Source organism: Arachis hypogaea, chromosome 14, assembly GCF_003086295.3.
Source record: "Arachis hypogaea cultivar Tifrunner chromosome 14, arahy.Tifrunner.gnm2.J5K5, whole genome shotgun sequence".
Classification (NCBI taxonomy): Eukaryota; Viridiplantae; Streptophyta; class Magnoliopsida; order Fabales; family Fabaceae; genus Arachis; species Arachis hypogaea.
In genome coordinates this window covers 56,843,414-56,862,775 of record NC_092049.1, presented here as the reverse complement: position 1 = coordinate 56,862,775, position 19,362 = coordinate 56,843,414, and the positions used below count along the sequence as shown (strand labels likewise).

The following is a 19,362-nucleotide window of genomic DNA, read 5'->3' as shown; positions in this document are numbered from 1 at the left end:
TAGCTCAAAAAGTACTCAAAAGTGAAGTGTAAAAGTGGATCTAAAACTGACTGCTTAACCCCCTTCTTCAGTACTCCTTGGGGGTATTTATACTAGTCCAAGTAAAATAAAAGAATTACAAAAGTGAAAAAAGAAAATTACATTTTGATGGGAAAAGAAGCTCAATAAGTGTGATCTCCCAATTGGCGTGTCATTGGCGCTCTAGTGGCGTGTCACGTGCCCTTCAATTTTAGCTTGGCGTGCCACGCCTTCGAGCTCAAGTGGCACGCCATAGTGGAATTCTTATGTTGGCGTGCCACGCCTTCGAACTCAAGTGGCACGCCCTTTGTCTTTTTCACTTATCTTTGCCTCTGAAAACTTGAACTAGCGTGCCACGCCCTTGCTTTATGCTTGGCTAAGCTCCTCTGGAAAGTTGCCCTACCGTGGCACGCCCAGGGTCTGGCGTGCCATGCCCCTTTATGAGTGAGTGGTTCCTCTGTTTGGCGTGCCACGCCACGAACTCAAGTGGCACGCCCCAATGCTTCTTTGATTTTTGAATGGCACTGGCGTACCATGCTTGGGATTCAAGTGGCACGCCTAAGTGAAGAATAGTGAGTGGCGTGCCATGCCTTCGATACCAAGGGGCACGCCCCTTGTAATTCGCATCCCTCATCCTCTCTAGAAACTTATACCAGCATGCCATGCCCAAAGGTTGGCGTGCCACACCCATGATCTTGTCTTGGTTCCAGTAGTTGGCGTGCCACGCCTCAGCCTTTAAGTGGCACGCCATATTGACATGCTTGGGTTAGCGTGCCATGCCTTCGACACCAAGTGGCATGCCCAGTCCTTGCTTTTGTTACCTTTGTGCATTGGCGTGCCACGCCTGACTGCTCAATTGGCACACCTAAGTGAGGTTCAGAGGTTGGCGTGCCACGCCTTCGACTTCAAGTGGCACGCCCAGTCTTCAATTGCCTTCAACCCCTTCTCTGGATAATTGTACCAGCGTTCCACGCCATGCTGTTCAAGTGGCACGCCCATGAATTTGTGAACTCTTCAAGCTTGGCGTGCCACGCATGGGTTCTCAAGTGGTACGCCCAAGTGACTTCTTGGAGCTGGCGTGCCACGCCTTCGATACCAAGTGGCACGCCATAGTGGAGGTTCTTCTTGGAATGGCAAGTTGGCGTGCCACGCCCCTTTGCTCAAGTGGCACGCCCATAGTAGTTGATGGGTTAGGCATGCCACGCCCAACCTGGCGTGCCACGCCCCTTTCGTTTCCTCCATTATTGCTTTCTGGAATTTTGTACTAGCGTGTCACGCTCAGTCCCTGGCGTGCCACTCCCACATGCATGCTTGGATCTCCCCTTTGGAATTTAGTACTGGCGTGCCACGCCTAGCTCCTGGCGTGCCACGCCAGTGCATTTTTGTGGCATTTGCTCCCAAGTGGCACGCCAGTTTCACATGCCCAGCTTCTTGTTTGTCTTCTACCCATTTTTTATGCCTTTTTCACCTGAAATTCAGCACAACTCATCTCAAAGTAGTGTACCATAATATTCATCAAATAATGCATGAATTGTACTGATCAAATGAGATTTATGCTCTTTTATGATCTTCTTTATGCAAGAAAGAAGGGTAGATAATGCAAGTCATCAAGGTTGTACACCCTCCTCAACATCAAATTCAAACTCCTTAGAAGGGGGCTCTGTGACTTGACGTTCCCAGGGACGTTCTGCATCTCCCAAGTCTTCGACCACTTCTTCCTCTTCAACGATCATGGCTTCCTCCAATTGTTCCAATACTAGGTCATGCTGCTCAATGTCCACCAGAGTTTCTAGCGTCTCCTTCATGCTACGTTCTTCATTAGGTTCTCCACATGATGCCATGGGGTTCTTTGAGTGTCTGAACGTCAGGAAGCTAATTGATTTATCGCTTGCTCCAGTTGATGAAGGGTTGCATGAAATTGATCCATTGTTTCCTTGAGACGATCCTATGATTCTTGTTGTGCTCGGCTATCATAAGTAGGATCATAGTGCTCTTGGATTGATGGACATGGACATGGTGTATTGACGTGGCAGAAATTTGTAGATTAAGAATTATTAAGAAAAATAGCGTTGCAAGTACAGCTCTTAACCAGCAAAAATCCACTTGTCAATTTAGAAAAGGGTTATCACAAATTTTAGAAATAAAATACTGGGAGTATAAGCCCCAGGTCGTCTCCCAACGAGTTGCAGGAAGATGTGCTATTTTACTAATCAGAGGTTTTCCAAAATGGTTTTTTAGTTGGATAAACAGGAAATTAAATTAGAAAGTTTATGTAATTTAAATAAAATCTCGACCGGGAGAAGATTAATCGGAAGTTCTATCCTTGTTGGAGTTTTCTCAAGATCAATCAATAATTAGTAGTTGTTTCCACTTAGTTAACCCTCAACGAATGAGGGAAAGTCAAGTTAAAAGTCAACTTCTATTCACAAGTCCTAATCATCTCCCTTGGGAAGGATTAGAGTTAGTGACTAACAAGCCAACCAACAACGAACCAATTATAATTGAACTCTTAAGTATTCCAACTCAAGGTTCTCCTTTTAATCAACTCCCAATCAAGTTGGGAAACTATTCCATTATCATAAATGTAGACTTTACAAAATAAAAAGGGGAAATAAAAAAGACATGATAAACAATAATCAAAGAGATCAATTAAAATAAAAATAGTCTTGCATTAATGAACTCTAAAAGTAATCCAATGTTAACTCTAGACAGATTAAGGATATGAAAGAGTAAATAAAAAGTAAGTAAACAAACCAGAATGACCAAGTCCAAAGGTAGAATCTTCTCAACAACCGAAGCCAAAATCTTCAAATCCTCAATTATGAGTATATAGAAAAAAACCTAGGGGAAGAGTGAAAATCAGATCTAAAAACTCAAAATTATGCGGAATGAATGTCGTCCTTTGTCTCTGCATGTTCCCCGGCTCTAATATGCGTTTCTGGGCCAAAAACTGGGTTAGAACGCGGCCCAGAATTCATGCCAGCGACTTCTGTCAATTCTGCAGATCGTGCACGCCACGCGACCGCGTCGTCCACGCGTTCGCATCATCCGGCATTTTTCCGTGCCACGCGTGCGCGTTGTCCATGCATTCACGTCACTTGTGCAGCTTCCAATCTACGCGGTCGCGTCAGGCACGCGAGCGCGTCACTGTGATTTTCTCCAATTCGCGCGGTCGCGTGAGCCTTGCGCCTGCGTCACTTCTCGCTGGTCATCTCCTCAACTTCTTGTGTTCCTTCCATCTTTGCAAGCTTCCTCTTCATTCTCTGAGCTATTCCTGCCCTATGAAACCTGAAACACTTAACACATGGATCACGGTATCGAATGGTATAAAGGAGGATAAAATAAAAAAAAAAACATACAATTAAAAGATCTTTAGGAAGCAAGTTTTCAATCATAGAACATTTTTAGGAAGGGTTTGTAAATACATGCAAATCATTTGAATAAGTGGGTGAAGACTTGATAAAACCACACAATTAAATACAATATAAATCATAAAATAGTGGTTTATCAACCTTCCTACACTTAAACATTAGCATGTCCTCATGCTTAGTTGAAGGAGATAAATATGAATGAATAGGGACATGTAAGACTCATGCAATGCAATGCAACCTATATATATGAATGCAACTATATGATTTTGTATATCTGATTAAAAATAAATAAGTTCTCTAAGACAGAGCATAGAACAGATTCCACTAATTCAAATCATACAGTAAAAGCAAGTAAATTTGTAAGAAGACAGCTCGTGAAAGCAGGGGACATAGAATCAAGCATTGAACCCTCACTGATGATGTATGTGTACCCTAATCTCTCTAGTGTATAGGGTAATCACTCTATCCTTCTCTAATCATGCTTTCTAATTTTTGTTCTTCTCCTAACCAATCAACAACATTTAATGTACTAATGCAAACATCATGAGGTCTTTTCAGGGTTGTAATGGGGCTAAGGTAAGGGTAAAGGTATATATGGCTAAGTGAGCTTATAAATTGAATCTTTAATTAACCCAAGCTTTCACCTAATCATATATGTGTATTCTATATAATTTCAAATTTCATACCTAGCTACCCAGAATTTCCTTTTCACATTCCATACTCATGTATTAACTTTTTCTCTTACTTGTATCACATACGCATTGATTTTTTTTTTTTGAACATGAAAATAAACATAGCTTATCAATGCACATGGATTCTTAATTTTTATAGTTTCACATGAGTAGGTACCCAAATTCCCATTATATTATCATGACACATTCCCTTATTAACCTTTGTTCCCACAATCTTCCCAAACTCATTTAACACACAATTTCTATCTTAAGCTAACCAAAGATTCAATAGGGATATTTAATTATTTTTTTGTTTAAGGCTAGTAATGTGGTAAAATGTAGAACAAATGGGGTTAAAACGGCTCAAAGTGGCTAACAAAGGTAATTAAAAGGTAGGCTTATTTGGGATAAGTGAGTTAAACAAATAATGGCCTCAATAATATGCATGCATAAAACACATTAACATTGGACATATAGGATAAAACAAATTTCAAATTACAATCATAGAGAAGTAAACACACAAGAAAAACTATTTATGGTTAAATAATGTAACCATGTACTTAGGCTCAAAATTTCACGGGTTGTGTGTTCTTAGCTTTTTAAACTATGTTCGAAATACAACTTTAAACAAATTTAACATAAAAATTTTGATTTAAATTAGTGAAATTTTTCAAAATTAGGGTCTTAGGAGAAACTTATTATTTTTTCAATCAAGTAGAACATGCATGCAATTAACCTATTACTATGCAATCTATCCTATTTTACAAAAGAAAAACTAACTAAATATCCTATTTTATTGGTGTTAAGGAAGAGAAATTACCTTCGGAAGTCAGGTACTGACCGACCTCCCTACACTTAAGGCTTTGCACTGTCCTCGGTGCCATCTGTCAGGAACAAAGGGGGGCTGGTAGCAGTATCTCCACAGTCGGGACCGTCATGGCTCCCTGTGCTGGTAAAGGAAGTGGAGTCCAGAGTGTCAGGGTCTTTGCCAAGTCTGTGGTTGCCTGTGAGTAGCTCCTTGAGGTAATTGAATCGGCGCTGGTTGCGGTGCTCTCGTAGCTTCGCCTTCTGGTCTTGCCGGTCTAACATCTCCAGTATTTGATGCAGCAGCTGACTTGTTGAAGGTGCTTGTGGTGTTGAAGGAGGAATGTATGCAACTTGTTCTACGAACTGACTGGTAGTGGCTGTTGGTGGCCTGAGATATTTCCCATTAGGGATGTACTGATCATCCCGTGGAAGCATGGCTTTGGTGTCCCCAGCTCTGTAGGAGACTCCAGCTGCTGAGACGAGATCTAAAACCAAGGCGGGGAAAGGTAAGTTGCCCGCAATCTGTACATGTCCCATAGCATTCTGAATGTGTCTTGGTAGAGTCAGAGGCTAGTCTGTGAGGATGCACCATAGTTGAACGGCCATGTTTGCAGTGAAGGAGGACTCATGAGTGCTCAGAAAGACGTAACGGGACATGATCTGTGCCCATACTCGAGCCTCCAAGGTAAGTGCTGAAGCCGATATTCCCTTAGGGTGGGAACGATGGTATCCAAAAATCCATCTGCAGCCAGGTTATGCAATAACTCTGAGAACAACGTCCCAATCAAATTTGTACGTCCAGCGCTTAAGTGCGGCCTCTTGAAATGCGTCCAGTCCTTCTGGAGCAGGGGGAAGATCTAGAGCTCATTGAATGGCCTCTTCTGTAATGGGGACTTGCTTCTGACGGACATAGACAGACTGCAGGGTTGGCAGGTGGAAATTAGAGTAGAACTCGACTACCCAGGAAAGATTAACCTGCCGTGGCTGTCTCTGTAAGAATCCCATTGTCGTCGCTTAATTCGCGGCTCAACAAATTCAACAATACGGGTCAGGAGGATAAGAAGGTATTCATTGTTGTAACACCTTTCTGCCAGGATGGGGAACATCTGCTCATAGTAGCGGTTGGTAAATCGCGCAGTGTCCTTTGCTGGGAAGGCTTTCTCTTTTTCATCGACCTTTATAATCCTCTTAGTTCTTTTTGTTGAGGGCTTAACTGCAGTTGAAGATGGCTTTGCCACTAATGCTCTTTTTGTTCCTCTCCTTGCTGTTGATTTGGGAGTAGCTTTCTCCTTGACTTTCTTGGTGGCCATCGTAAAAAAAAAAAAGGAAAGTACGTTAAAATGTCAAGGGTTAGAGCAAGGAAGAGAATAGGAAAGGTGGTAATCAATGAACAGCAAAGAAGAATGACGTTAACACATAGTCATGACTACATGTGAAAAGTCATCAATGGAAATATAGCAAGTGAATGGGATGACAGTTAAATGCAAGGTGTTTATTGGCATGCCGGCAAAGGCATGAGTAGCATAGATCAAGCATTCAATGTCTGAGGGTGATTACCAAGTCTTCCAAACTAACAATCTGTTTGTATTAACAATTATATATAATTAATAAAATAGAAAAAGGGTTTTGTAAAAAGTAAGCATTCAGAGTAGTAGATTAAAAGAAATCTGAAAATAGTGCACAATGCCATACGGGCTTTTTTCACAAACACTTAGCATGCATGGTAAATACGGTATAGAAAGTATTAAATTGAACATGCAAGCAACCCTTTAAGAAGTAATATTTAATTGTCAAACAATTTCTTAATAATTCACAAGCAAAATGTAGAAGAAAATAGATACTCAATTAAATTTCCAACACCAATTGAAGGAACAAAGAAAAAGAAAGAAAAAGAAAATATAGATAATGAAAGTAAAAAGAAACTAATTAAGAAAACATGAATAAAAGAAAAAGAAAAAAAATAATAAAAAAGTAAAGAAGGAAGAAGAAATAAACCTTGATAATGGATGTGAAAAAGAAAAAGGGAGATAGTGAGAAAGAAGGAAGAAGAAGGAAGGGGGGAAGAAAGAAGAAGTAAAAAGAAAAAGTAGGATTTGGGGAAGAAAAAAAAGATAAGATATTTGGCAGATTTAGATGAGTTGTGCGGCGCATGTGATGCGGACGCGTGGGTCACGCGTCCACGTGAATAGCGCTTAGGTGAAGTGACGCGGAAGCGTCAGTCACGCGGACGCGTGACATGGATTGTGCTGGTGGCGTGAGGGCAGCCTCGCGTTCGCACAACTCTCTGTGTGAACCTCATTTTGCCAAATTCTAGGGTGACGCAGTCGCGTGGTTGACGTGATCGCGTGAATGGCCATACGTAGAAAAAATGACGCAGATGCGTGGGGCACGCGTTCACGTGGCTCGGCTTGTGCTTCTAGCATGAGTCCAGCCCAACTCCAGCTCAACTCTCTACGATACACCCTTTTTACGTCGATATTTTAGGGCACGCGTTTGCGTGTGTGACGCGGACGCGTAGGAGGCCTTTTTCCCACATGGCGCGGACGCGCGGGCAACGCGGTCGCGTGGATCAAATTGTGCCATAGGCACACCTCCAGCCACGCTCTCGCATGACTCTCTGTAAAATCTCTTTTCTTCCTCGAGGCACATATGACGCGGACACGTCGGCGACGCAGTCGCGTCGCGTGCCCCTCTTTTTTTTTTGATGCAATATGCAAATGCAGATGCAAACTATAGGCACTGGTACTGAGATAAGTTATTGAAAAAGGAAATTGAGGAGAGGGGGAGGAACGATCATACTATGGTGGGTTGTCTCCCACCCAGCACTTTGCTTTAACGTCCTTAAGATGGACGCTCCACTAGCTCAGTCTTCTACTGTGGGTGGATCTTCCAAGAGGAAAATCTTTAGCTCCTGGTTTTTCGCCATCTTTTCGCCATGAAATAACTTCAAGCGATGTCCATTTACCTTTATAAGTTTGGAACTTGAAGGATGGCTCATGTGAAAGACTCTGTATGGCTCCGCCCTCTCTACTCGATAGGGACCGTCCCCTCTGGATCTCAGCTTGCCTGGCATGAGCCGCAATCTGAAGTTGTAAAGGAGGACTAAGTCCCTAGGTTGAAACTCTCTTCTCTTGATGTTCTTATCATGCACAGCTTTCACCTTCTCTTTATACATCCTGGAGTTTTCATAAGCTTCTAGGCAAAGCTTCTCTAATTCTTGCAGTTGCAACTTCCGTTCAGCTCTGGCTTTCTCATATTCCATGTTGATCTCTCTCACCGCCCAGAATGCTTTGTGTTCTATCTCTACTGGGAGGTGACAGGCTTTTCCATAAACCAAGCGGAAGGGACTCATTCCTATAGGCGTCTTGTATGCAGTCCGATATGCCCAAAGTGCGTCTTGTAGCTTGGCGCTCCAGTCCTTCCTATGAGGCTTGACTATTTTCTCCAGGATACGCTTTATTTCTCTATTTGACACATCCGCTTAGTCTGCGGGTGGTATGCTGTGGCTACTTTGTGAATAACGCCATGCTTCTTCAATAGGGTGCTCAGTCTCCTATTACAGAAATGGGTACCTTGATCGCTCACGATTGCTCGTGGTGATCCAAAGCGACAGATAATATGGTTTCTAACAAAAGAGACAACAGTGTTAGCATCATCGGCACGGGTAGGAATTGCTTCCACCCATTTAGAAACATAATCCATAGCTAACAATATGTATGTAAAACCGCTTGAGTTTGGAAACGATCCCATGAAGTCAATGCCCCAAACATCAAAAATCTCACAGAACAACATAATTTGTTGGGGTATCTCATCCCTCTTGGATATGTTACCAAACCTTTGGCATGGGGAACAAGATTTACAAAAAGTAGTAGCATCTTTAAAAAGAGTGGGCCACCAGAATCCACAGTCTAGGATTTTTCTAGCTGTCCTTTGAGGACCAAAATGTCCACCACTCTCAGATGAGTGGCAGGCCTCTAAAATGGACTGGAATTCTGATTGAGGCATACATCTCCTAATTATCTGGTCAGCACCATACCTCCACAGATAGGGGTCATCCCATATATAATATTTGGACTCGCTTTTCAGCTTGTCCCTCTCGTGCTTAGTAAAATTTGGAGGGAAAGTATGGCTAACTAGATAATTAGCTACAGGTGCATACCAAGGAACTACTTCAGATATTGCATGCAAGCTGTCAAAAGGAAAAGCATCATTGATAGGAGCGGAGTCATCCTTAATGTGCTAAAGGTGACTCAAGTGGTCTGCTACTAAATTCTGAGAACCACTCCTATCCTTAATTTCTAAATCAAATTCTTGTAGCAGCAATATCCATCGTATTAGCCTTGGTTTGGACTCATTTTTGCCTAATAAATATTTAGAGCTGCATGGTCTGAGTACACTACCACCTTAGTACCAAGTAAATAGGCTCGGAATTTATCCAGAGCAAAAACAATAGCCAAAAGCTCTTTCTCAGTAGTAGTGTAATTAGACTGACCAGCATCTAATGTCTTGGAAGCATAAGCAATTACGAAAAGATCCTTACTTGCATACTGGGCTAGTGCTGCTCCCACAGCATGGTTGGAAGCATCACACATAATCTCAAAGGGCTGGCTCCAGTCTGGTCCTCTCACAATTGGAGCTTGAGTTAAGGCGATCTTTAGCTTGTCGAACGCCTCTATACAATCCTCACTGAACTCGAACTCAATATCTTTCTACAAAAGTCTGGATAAGGGCAGTGCTACCTTACTGAAGTCCTTGATGAACCACCGGTAGAAACCTACATGGCCAAGGAACGAATGAACTTCCCTCACGGAGGAGGGGTAAGGCAGACTAGAAATGACATTTACCTTTGCCGGATCTACAGAAATACCAGTGTTAGAGATAACATGTCCTAGTACAATACCTTGTTTGACCATAAAATGGCATTTTTCAAAATTTAAAACAAGGTTTGAACTAACACACCTGTCTAACACTCTAGATAGACTATCCAAGCAAAGATTAAAGGAATCACCGTATACGCTAAAATCATCCATAAAAACCTCCAGACAGTTCTCAATAAGATCAGAGAAAAGACTCATCATACACCTTTGGAAAGTAACTGGTGCATTGCACAAGCCAAATGGCATTCTCTTATAAGCATAAGTCCCAAAAGGACATGTAAAAGTAGTCTTTTCCTGATCTTCAAGAGCTATATGAATCTGGAAATAGCCTGTGTAACCATCTAAAAAGCAATAATGTGATTTACCTGACAGGCAATCCAGCATTTGATCAATGAATGGCAGGGGGTAGTGATCCTTACGAGTGGCCTGGTTGAGGCGCCTGTAATCAATGCAGACCCTCCAGGCGTTCTGTACTCTGGTTGCTATGAGCTCTCCATGCTCATTCTTCACTGTAGTGACTCCAGACTTCTTGGGCACCACTTGTACTGGGCTTACCCATTCATTGTCTGAGATGGGGTAGATGATATCTGCCTCAAGTAGTCTGGTCACTTCCTTTTTGAAAACCTCTAAGATAATGGGATTCAGTCTTCTCTGGGGTTGACGAACAAGCCTTGCTCCCTCTTCTAAAAATATTCTGTGCTCACAAACTTGAGGGTTGATGCCTACTATGTCTGCCAAGCTCCACCCAATTGTCTTCTTGTGTCTCCTCAGCAGACTAAGTAACTGCTCCTCTTGTTGAGAAGTGAGTTCCCTTGCAATGATTACTGGGAGCTTCTGATCATCCTCAAAGTAAGCATACTTTGCCCAAGTTTAGATGACAGAAACTGGCGTTCAACGCCAGCTTTCTGCCCTATTCTGGCGTTAAACGCCAGAAACAAGTTGCAAATCAGAGTTAAACGCCAGAAACAGGTTACAACCTGGCGTTTAACTCCAAAAGAAGTCTCTACACATGAAAGCTTCAATGCTCAGCCCAAGCACACACCAAGTGGGCCCTAGAAGTGGATTTCTGCATCATTTACTTATTTTCTGTAACCCTAGCTACTAGTTTAGTATAAAAACTACTGTTAGTGATGTATATTATATCTTTTGATCATGTTTTGATTATTGAACCCTCTTTGGGAGGCTGGCCATTCGGCCATGCCTGGATCATTATCACTTATGTATTTTCAATGGTAGAGTTTCTACACACCATAGATTAAGGTGTGGAGCTCTGCTGTTCCTCATGAATTAATGCAAAGAACTATTGTTTTTCTATTCAACTCAAGCCTATTTCTTCTCTAAGATATTCATTCGCACACAAGAATATGATGAATGTGATGATTATGTGACGCTCATCACCATTCTCACTTATGGACACGTGGCTGACAAATACTTCCGTTCTACATGAAAACAAGCTTGAATGCATATCTCTTAGCCTCCTGATTTACGATCAGAGTCTTTGTGGTATAGGCTAGATTATTGGCGGCCATTCTTGAGATCTAGAAAGTCTAAACCTTGTCTGCGGTATTCTGAGTAGGATCTGGGAAGGGATGGATGTGACGAGCTTCAAACTCGCGAGTGTTGGGCGTAGTGACAAACGCAAAAGGATTACTGGATCCTATTCTAGCATGATCGAGAACCGACAGATGATTAGCCGTGCGGTGACAGTGCATTTGGACCATTTTCACTGAGAGGACGGGAAGTAGCCATTGACAACGGTGATGCCCAACATACAGCTTGCCATAGAAAGGAGTATGAAGGATTGGATGGAGGCAGTAAGAAAGCAGGGATTCAGAAGGAACAAAGCATCTCCATACGCTTATCTGAAATTCTCACCAATGAATTACATAAGTATCTCTATCTTTATTTTACGTTTTATTTATCTTTTAATTATTAAAACTCTATAACCATTTGAATCCGCCTGACTGAGATTTACAAGGTGACCATAGCTTGCTTCAAGCCGACAATCTTCGTGGGATCGACCCTTACTCACGTAAGGTTTATTACTTAGACGACCCAGTGCACTTGCTGGTTAGTTGTATCGGAATTGTGAAAAAGAACTAAGATTATGAATGTGCGTATTAAGTTTTTAGCGCCGTTACCAAGGAATGAACAATCACGATTTCGTGCACCAAGTTTTTCGCGCCGTTGCCGGGGATTGTTCGAGTTTGGACAACTGACGGTTCATCTTGTTGCTCAGATTAGGTAATTTTATTTTAATTTTAAGCTTTTTATTTTTATTATTTTATTTTTATTTTCGAAAAATTTTCAAAAAAAATATTTTTATAAAATAAATAAATTATTCTATGGCTTCAGAATTTTTAAGAATGAATTCTAGAGTTTCATGATGATCTGTTGAAGTCTGGCTGGCTGTAAAGCCATGTCTAATCCTTTGGACCGAGGTTTCAACTATCGTTAGAGAAGAGCTTCTTTGTCTTTCTCAGCAATTTAGCTTTTGTATGTAATGATCTGCTAAAGCTTAGCTGGCTATTGGCCATGTCTAGTGTTTTGGACCGGAGCTTTCACTGAAAGCTTGGCTGGCTAGTAAGCCATGTCTAATTCCTAGACCGGAGTTTTAGACTAACATTGCATGATTCCTGGAATTCTCATTAAAAATTTTGAAATCCTTATTTTTCTTTTTGCAATTAATTTTCGAAAAATCCAAAAAAATTAATAAAATCATAAAAACCAAAAAAAAAAATTGATGTTTCTTGTTTGAGTCTATTGTCAATTTTTAAGTTTGATGTCAATTGCATCTTTTTTAATTTCATTAAAATTTTCGAAAACTCATGCATGGTGTTGTTCATAATCTTCAAGTTGTTCTTGATGATTTGCTTTGTTTGATCTTTGTATTTTTATGTTTTGTGTCTTTTCTTGTTTTTCATATGCATTTTCAATTTGTTAGTGTTTAAAGTTTGAAAATTTCTAAGTTTGGTGTCTTTCATATTTTTCTTTTCTTAAAAATTTTCAAAAATAAGTTCTTGGTGTTCATCTTGACATTCAAAATGTTCTTGGTGTTCATCTTGACATTCAAAGTGTTCTTGCATGCATCATGTGTTTTGATTCATAATTTTCATGTTTTGAGTCTTTTGGTTATTTTTCTCTTTCTTCATTAAAAAAAATTCAAAAATAAAAAATATCTTTCCCTTATTCTCTCATAAATTTTCGAAAATTTGGTTTGATTTAGTCAAAAAGTTTTTAAAATTAATTGTTTCTTATGAGTCAAATCAAATTTTCAGTTTAAAAATTCTATCTTTTTCAAATCTTTTTCAAAAATCAAATCTTTTTCATTTTTTCTTTCATATTTTCGAAATTTTCAAAATTTATTTTCAAAATCTTTTTCTTATTTCTATTTTGTATTTTCGAAATTAATGCTAACAATTAATGTTATTGATTCAAAAATTTTAAGTTTCTTACATGCCTAGTAAGAAAGGTTCAATCTTTAAATTTTAAAATCATATCTTTTTGTTTCTTGTTAGTCAAGTAATCAACTTTAATTTTCAAAATCAAATATTTTTAAATTTCTTTTTCAAATCTTTTTCAAAATAAATTTCAATCACATCTTTTTCAAAATCAATTACAAAATCTTTTCTAACCTCTTATCTTTTCAAAATTGATTTTCAAATCTTTTTCAATTAATCTTATCTTTTTTAAAACTACCTAACTAATTTTCTCTCTCTAATTTTCGAAAATCACTAACCTCTTTTTTAAAATTTCTTTTCATTAACTAATTATTTTAAATTTTAATTTTAATTTTATTCCTTTTCGTATTTTCGAATTATAACTAATATTTAAAATAAAAACAAAAATATTTTTATTTTATTTTATTTAATTTTCGAATTCTTCTCCCTCTCATCTCCTTCTATTTATTTATTTATCTACTAACACCCCTCTTTCACTCAAAAATTTGATCCCGCTCTTCCCCTCTGTGTTTGAATTCTTATCTTTTCCTTCTTCTATTCTTCTCTTCATATACTCATATAAGGAATCTCTATACTGTGACATAGAGGATTCCATATTTTCTTTTCTGTTCTCTTCTTTTTCATATGAGCAGGAACAAAGATAAGAACATTCTTGTTGAAGCTGATCCTGAACCTGAAAGGACTCTGAAGAGGAAGCTAAGGGAAGCTAAAGCACAACTCTCTAGAGAAAATCTGACAGAAATTTTCGAAAAAGGAGACATGGCCGAACCCAACAACAATGCAAGGAAGATGCTTGGTGACTTCACTGTACCAAATTCCAACTTACATGGAAGAAGCATCTCAATCCATGTCATTGGAGCAAACAATTTTGAGCTAAAGCCTCAATTAGTTTCTCTGATGCAATAGAATTGCAAGTTTCATGGACTTTCATCAGAAGATCCTTTTTAGTTCTTAACTGAATTCTTGCAGATCTGTGATACTATTAAGACCAATGGGGTTGATCCAGAGGTCTACAGGCTTATGCTTTTCCCATTTGCTGTAAGAGACAGAGCTAGAATATGGTTGGACTCTCAACCTAAAGATAGCCTGAACTCTTGGGATAAGCTGGTCACGGCTTTCTTAGCCAAGTTCTTTCCTCCTTAAAATCTTAGCAAGCTTAGAGTGGATGTTCAAACCTTCAAACAGAAAGAAGGCGAATCCATCTATGAAGCTTGGGAGAGATACAAGCAACTGACCAAAAAGTGTCCTTCTGACATGCTTTCAGAATGGACCATCCTGGATATATTCTATGATGGTCTATCTGAATTATCAAAGATGTCATTGGACCATTTTGCAGGTGGATCCATTCACCTAAAGAAAACGCCTGCAGAAGCTCAGGAACTCATTGACATGGTTACAAATAACCAGTTTATGTACACTTCTGAAAGGAATCCTGTGAGTAATGGGACGCCTCAGAGGAACGGAGTTCTTAAAATTGATAATCTGAATGCCGTATTTTCTCAGAATAAAATATTGACTCAGCAAGTCAATATGATTTCTCAGATTCTGAATGGATTGCAAGCTACATCCAACAGTACTAAAGAAGCATCTTCTGAAGAAGAAGCTTATGATCTTGAGAACCCTGCAATAGCAGAGGTGAATTACATGGGAGAACCCTATGGAAACACCTATAATCCCTCATGGAGAAATCATCCAAATTTCTCATTGAAGGATCAACAAAAGCCTCAACAAGGCTTTAATAATGGTGGAAGAAACAGGTTTAGCAATAGTAAGCATTTTCCATCATCCTCTCAGCAACAGACAGAGAATTCTGAGCAGAATCCATCTAGCTTAGCAAATATAGTCTCTGATCTATCTAAGGCCACTCTAAGTTTCATGAATGAAACAAGGTCCTCCATTAGAAATTTGGAGGCACAAGTGGGCCAGCTGAGTGAAGGAGTCACTGAAACTCCTTCTAGTACTCTCCCAAGCAATACAGAAGAGAAACCAAAAAGAGAGTGCAAGGCCATAACCTTACTTGGTGTGGCTGAACCCAGAGAGGAGGAGAAGGTTGTGAATCCTAGTGAGGAAGACCTCCTGGGATGTTCACTAACCAACAAGGAGTTTCTCTTTGAGGAACCAAAGAAATCTAAGGCTCATCTAGAGACCATAGAGATTCCATTGAACCTCCTTTTACCATTCATGAGCTCTGATGACTATTCATCTTTTGAAGAAGATGAAGACATTGTTCAAGGGCAAGTTGCCCAGTATTTAGGAGCAATCATGAAGCTGAATGCCAAGCTATTTGGTAACGAGACTTGGGAGAACGAGCTTCCATTGCTCATTAATGAACTAAATATCTGGGTTCAGCACATTTTACCTCAAAAGAAATAGGATCCTGGTAAATTCCTAATTTCCTGTAACATAGGCACCATGACCTTTGAGAAGGCTCTGTGTGACCTAGGGTCAGGCATAAACTTAATGCCACTCTCTGTAATGGAGAAACTAGGAATCTTTGAGGTACAGGCTGCCAAATTCTCATTAAAGATGGCAGATAAATCCATGAAACAGGCTTATGGACTAGTAGAGGACGTGTTAATAAAGGTTGAAGGCCTTTACATCCCTACTGATTTCATAATCCTAGACACTGGGAAGGATGAGGATGAATCCATCATCCTTGGAAGACCCTTCCTAGCCACAGCAAAAGCTGTGATTGATGTGGACAGAGGAGAGTTGGTCCTTCAACTGAATGAGGACTACCTTGTATTTAAGACTCAAGCTTCTCCTTCTGTAACCATGGAGAGGAAGCATGAAAAGCTTCTCTCACTGCCGAGTCAACCAAAGCCCCCACAGTCAAACTCTAAGTTTGGTGTTGGGAGGCCACAACCAAACTCTAAGTTTGGTGTTGAACCCCCACATTCAAACTCTAAGTTTGGTGTTGGGAGGTCCCAACAATGTTCTGAAACATCTGTGAGGCTCCATGAGAGCTCACTGTCAAGCTATCGACATTAAAGAAGCACTTGTTGGGAGGCAACCCAATGTTATTTAATTATATCTATTTATTTTCCATTGCTATTTTATGTTTTCTTTAGGTTGATGATCATGTGAAGTCACAAAAACTACTGAAAAATCAAAAATAGAATGAAAAACAGCATTAAAAATAGCTCACCCTGGAGGAAGAGCTTACTGGCGTTTAACGCCAGAAAGAAGCATCAAGCTGGCGTTAAACGCCAAAAACAAGCACCAGACTAGCGTTTAACGCCAGAACAGAGCATGAAAATGGCGTTTAACGCGAAGAATGGGAGAAAAGCTGACCTTTAACGCCAGAAACAAGCAGCAATCTGGCGTTAAACGTCAAGATTGCACTACAAGGGCGTTTACATGCCTAATAGGAGCAGGGATGATACATCCTTGACCCCTCAAAATCTGTGGATCCCACAGGATCCCCACCTACCCCACCTCTCTCTCTCCCCCTCCATCTCCTCCATTTTCTTCTTCTTCCCCTTCTTTCTTTCTTCTTTTGCTCGAGGACGAGCAAACCTTTTAAGTTTGGTGTGATAAAAGCATTGGTAAAAGCATTGCTTTTTTTTTCCATAACCATTTATGGCACCTAAGGCCGGAGAAACCTCTAGAAAGAGGAAAGGGAAGACAAAAGCTTCCACCTCCGAGTCATGGGAGATGGAAAGATTCATCTCAAGGGTCCATAGCTCAGTAGTATAGCATTTGACAGCACAACAAGAGAGCCCACTCATGGACCTCAACAAGAGCATGACGAATTCCCTCACCAAGAAATCCCTGAGATGCTTCAAGGGATACATTTTCCACACAACTATTGGGAGCAACTAAGGATAGGAGCACCAAAATCACTAGGGATGAAGCAACAGAGGCAAGGAAGAGACATAGAGGAGCTCAAGAACACAATTGGTTCTTCAAGAGGAAGAAGACGCCACCCTCACTAAGGTGGACCCGTTCCTTAATCTCCTTGTTCTTATTTTTCTGTTTTTCGTTTACTATGCTCTATGTTTATTTATGTTTATGTCTTTATTACATGATCATTAGTGTTTAAGTGTCTATGTCTTAAAGCTTTGAATGTCCTATGAATCCATCACCTTTCTTAAATGAAAAATGTTTTAATTACAAAAGAACAAGAAGTACATGATTTTGAATTCATCCTTGAAATTAGTTTAATTATTTTGATGTGGTGACAATACTTTTTGTTTTCTGAATGAATGCTTGAACAGTGTATATGTCTTTTGATATTGTTGTTCATGAATGTTAAAATTGTTGGCTCTTGAAAGAATAATGAAAAAGGATAACTGTTATTGATAATCTGAAAAATCATAAAATTGATTCTTGAAGCAAGAAAAAGTAGTGAAAACAAAAGCTTGCAGAAAAAAAAATTGGCGAAAAAATAATAATAAAGAAAAAGAAAAAGCAAGCAGAAAAATCCAATAGCCTTTAAAACCAAAAGGCAAGGGTAATAAAAAGGATCCAAGGCTTTGAGCATCAGTGGATAGGAGGGCCCAAAAGGAATAAAATCCTAGCGTAAGCGGCTAAACCAAGCTGTCCCTAACCATGTGCTTGTGGCGTGAAGGTGTCAAGTGAAAACTTGAGACTGAGCGGTTAAAGTCGAGGTCCAAAGCAAAAAGAAGAGTGTGCTTAAGAACCCTGGGCACCTCTAATTGGGGACTCTACCAAAGCTGAGTCACAATCTAAAAAGGTTCACCCAGTTATGTGTCTGTGGCATTTATGTATCCGGTGGTAATACTAGAAAACAAAGTGCTTAGGGCCATGGCCAAGACTCATAAAATAGCTGTGTTCAAGAATCAAAATACTGAACTAGGAGAATTAATAACACTATCTGAATTCTGAATTCCTATAGATGCCAATCATTCTGAACTTCAAGGGATAAAGTGAGATGCCAAAACTGTTCAGAGGCAAAAAGCTACTAGTCCCGCTCTTCTAATTGGAGCTAAGTTTCAATGATATTTTGGAATTTATAGTATATTCTCTTCTTTTTATTCTATTTGATTTTCAGTTGCTTGGGGACAAGCAACAATTTAAGTTTGGTGTTGTGATGAGCGGATAATTTATACGCTTTTTGGCATTGTTTTTACATAGTTTTTAGTATGATTTAGTTAGTTTTTAGTATATTTTTATTAGATTTTAATTAAAAATCACATTTCTGGACTTTACTAGGAGTTTGTGTGTTTTTCTATAATTTCAGGTAATTTCTGGCTGAAATTGAGGGACTTGAGCAAAAATCTGATTCAGAGGCTGAAGAAGGACTGCAGATGCTGTTGGATTCTGACCTCCCTGCACTCAAAGTGGATTTTCTGGAGCTACAGAAACCAAAATGGCACGCTCTCAATTGCATTGGCAAGTAGACATCCAGGGCTTTCCAGAAATATATAATAGTCTATACTTTGTCCGAGTTTAGATGACGCAAACTGGCGTTCAACGCTAGCTTTCTGCCCTATTCTGGCGTTAACCGCCAGAAACAAGTTGCAAATCAGAGTTAAACGTCAGAAACAGGTTACAACCTGGCGTTTAACTCCAAAAGAAGTCTCTAAACATGAAAGCTTCAATACTCAGCCTAAGCACACACCAAGTGGGCCCCAGAAGTAGATTTCTGCATCATTTAATAATTTTCTGTAACCCTAGCTACTAGTTTAGTATAAAAAATACCGTTTGTGATTTATTTTATATCTTTTGATCATGTTTTGATGATTGAACCCTCTTTGGAAGGCTGGCCATTCAGCCATGCCTAGACCATTATCACTTATGTATTTTCAATGGTAGAGTTTCTACACACCATAGATTAAGGTGTGGAGTTCTGCTGTTCCTCATAAATTAATGCAAAGTACTATTGTTTTTCTATAAACTCAAGCTTATTTTTTCTCTAAGATATTCATTTGCACACAAGAATATGATGAATGTGATGATTATGTGACGCTCATCACCATTCTCACTTATGAACGCGTGCCTGACATACACTTCCGTTCTACATGAAAACAAGCTTGAATTGATATCTCTTAGCCTCCTGATTTACGATCAGAGTCTTTGTGGTATAGGCTAGAATTATTGGCGGCCATTCGTGAGATCCGGAAAGTCTAAACCTTGTCTGTGGTATTTCGAGTAGGATCTGGGAAGGGATGGCTGTGACGAGCTTCAAACA

General features: G+C 39.8%; 1 non-coding gene across 1 annotated transcript; it reads right to left on the bottom strand.

Moving 5' to 3' along the window:
* Positions 1-14,357: 14,357 nt before the first annotated feature.
* LOC112745572 (small nucleolar RNA R71) lies at positions 14,358-14,465 on the bottom strand. The gene has a single exon (XR_003173492.1). It is a non-coding gene; the product is annotated as a small nucleolar RNA R71 (small nucleolar RNA).
* Between the last annotated feature and the right edge of the window lie 4,897 nt (positions 14,466-19,362).